We start from the raw sequence: 2,955 nt of genomic DNA on the forward strand, positions 1-2,955 counted from the left end.
ACAGGAAGTTCTGGGACGCGGTGCTGTCTGTGGCCTTTCTGTCATACAATTCCATGTAAAAGGATTTGCAGACCCTCAGCATGTCCGTCTGTGAGGATGCTACCGAGCCGTCCTCCTCCCTAAGGCTGTTGATCACAGAGCTCCTCCTGTGAACCTTATGGAAGAAGAAACGTGAGCACGTCTCATCCTGCTCCACATGGCGGACCCTAGATCGGAAGATGATCTTGGAGCTTGCCGGTCCTTCACCTCTCTAAGTTCCTCCCTCACATCCACCTTGCCCCCCCCCCCCCTCGACTGCAGAAGGAGCAGTTGTTGCAAATCTGTCTGGAGTTGGCACAATTCCCTCTGACTCTGTCTTGCTCTCTGAACCCCTTTAACTATGAAGAACGTCTTAATGTTCTCCTTGGTTGCTTCCCACCAGAGTGTCGGGCAGTCAAAGAGGGGCCTCACCATTCTCCAACGTGCGTAGTCCCTCTTTAGCTGCTCAACATTCTCTGGGGTCAACAGCTTCACGTTTAACTTCCATGTCCCTCTGCCTGCCTTCCGGTCCTCCTGTAGGTGACAGGAAGCCTGAAGGAGGCAGTGGTCAGAGAAGAACACCGGCGTGAGGTCGGTGTGTCTCACCGTGACGGCCTTCGTGGTGAAGACGAAGTCTATCCGGGATCGGGCTGAACCGTCCGATCTCGACCAGGTGAACCACGGCTGTGACCCGCCTGCAGGGTCGCTGAAGGCGTCGTGCAGCTTTGCGTCTTTTACCGTTTCCATCAGGAACTTGGACGTGATGTCCAGTCTGTTGTCGGCACTGCCGGATCATCCAGCCGCATCAATGATGCAGTTGAAGTCACCGGCCAGAACGAGCAGCCGGGACGTGGTCAACAGCACTGGGAACTGCTGGAGAACGGCCAGCCGCTCGCTCCGCACGGGTGGGGCATACACATTAATCAGCCGGAGCGGAGAACCACGGTACATAACATCCACCACGAGGAGACGCCCCGCTACCACCTCCCTGACCTCAGTGATGGCGAAGTTCCCTCCCAGCAGCAAGATCCCCAGGCTGGAAGCACGACAGTCATTGCCCCCCGACCACACCGACAGTCCGTGGGGCCACCATCGCGACCACCTTCGATAGCAGTGGAGGTGTGGCAACCCGCACTCTTGCAGAAAAGTCACATCTGCCTTGACCTTGGTCAGGTACTGTAAGGCATTAACACATCGCGCAGTGCTCTTCACACTGCGCACGTTTAAGGATGCCAGTTTCAGCTCCATTAGAGTCACTGATCATTTTCATGTTGCCTCATGCCCACCGCTTCAGCGAATTGGCGCACCTGTCCTGGGCTCAGGTACCCGCCCTCCTCAGCGAGTTGGGTTTCCTGTGTCATAACCAGAGGTGTCGTTGAGGGGGGGGCTGCTCGTTTTACCCCCTTCTGGGTGAGCCGCTTCCCCCGTCTCTCGTGGCTGGGGCACGGTGACAAACTTACTGCTCCCGGTTGCCCGGTACTGGGGCCCATCGACCTCTACAATGCTCCCGGTTGCCCGGAGCTGGGGCCCAACGGCCACTGCACTGCTCCCGATGCCCTGAAGTCACCGGCCAGAACGAGCTGCCGGGACGTGGCCAACAGCACTGGGAGCTGCTGGAGAACGGCCAGCGCTCGCTCCGCACGGATGGGGCATACACATTAATCAGCCGGAGCGGAGAACCACGGTACATAACATCCACCACGAGGAGACGCCCCCCAACTGTAGCGGGTTTGTGCATGTACCTTTAATATAGTGACCTCACCACTACTAACCACTCCCCACATCACTTGTATAATTGTAACCTCCCTACCCCTGTAACGCTCTCTGGAGCTCCGGTGACAGACCACAAACAGCTAGGGAAGCAACCTGTATGAATGATAATAAAACAGTAGTAAAGACACGATGTGTTAAGGGTCTTCTTTACATGGTGTCATAGTCGTACCTTGTGCCTCCTGTTTGACGGGTTTTTTTTTTGTTCCTTGCCCAGTTCCCTTCCCCTTCACTCTGTGTGCTTTCTGTGCCATGGCTAACTATTGCCGCAAGCCAGATGTCCTTGTCTTTGACTCGGACATTGCTCATCGGTGGGGTGTCTTTCGGCGTGACTTTCAGCACTACCTCGCGATCGCCCATCCTGCTGCCCGCCCCTGCAACGCAAGCTTCTCTGCTCCTCAACCTGGCCGGTCCCGATGCCCTGGAACGATCTGAGTCGTTTGTCTACGGCGTTGGTGAAGATGCCCGGGGCCCGGTATGTCTTATCGCTAAGTTTACCGCGCTGTGCGACATCCCCACCAACAGCATCCTAGAGCGGTTTAAGTTTTTCACCCAGCGCCAAAGCCCCGGTGAGTTGATCGATAACTATATCGCCGCGTTACGGCATCTGGCGCGACGCTGCCGCCTGGACACGCTGACCCCCGATCAGCTGACCCGGGACGTCCTGGTATATGGTCTACAGGATGAGAAACTGCGGGCTGAACTTGTGAGGAAGCCTGACTTGTCGTTGGACGATGCCATGCACGCATCTCGCATGGCCACGGCTGTCACCTCCTCGGTGCCGCCTGCTGCCCAGGACATTAACATTGCCAGCGTTGCTGGCCGCTGGCGCAACGTTGGCCCGCCGCGGCAACGGGGGTCCCCTGCTCCTGGGGGTGGCAGCCCCCGGCGCTGCCCCAACTGCAACTTTGCCTCCCACCAGTTCAATGTGTGCCACGCGCTGGGCAAGACTTATAATTTTTGCAGAAAACGGAACCATTTTTCGGCTGCCTGCCGTTCCCGTGGGAAACCTGTCCCTGCTCCTCGGAGAATGGTAAACAACCTTGCTGAGGCAGATAGCGCACCTGTTCCCGGGCCACGTAGTGTGGATGCAATCCCCCTCTGGCCACTCTCGGCTGGCCGTTGCCGTCGGGTCTGCTGGTTCGCCGCTGTCCTATCTCGTTGACC

This window comes from Leucoraja erinacea, unplaced genomic scaffold (assembly GCF_028641065.1).
Source record: "Leucoraja erinacea ecotype New England unplaced genomic scaffold, Leri_hhj_1 Leri_400S, whole genome shotgun sequence".
Classification (NCBI taxonomy): domain Eukaryota; kingdom Metazoa; phylum Chordata; class Chondrichthyes; order Rajiformes; family Rajidae; genus Leucoraja; species Leucoraja erinaceus.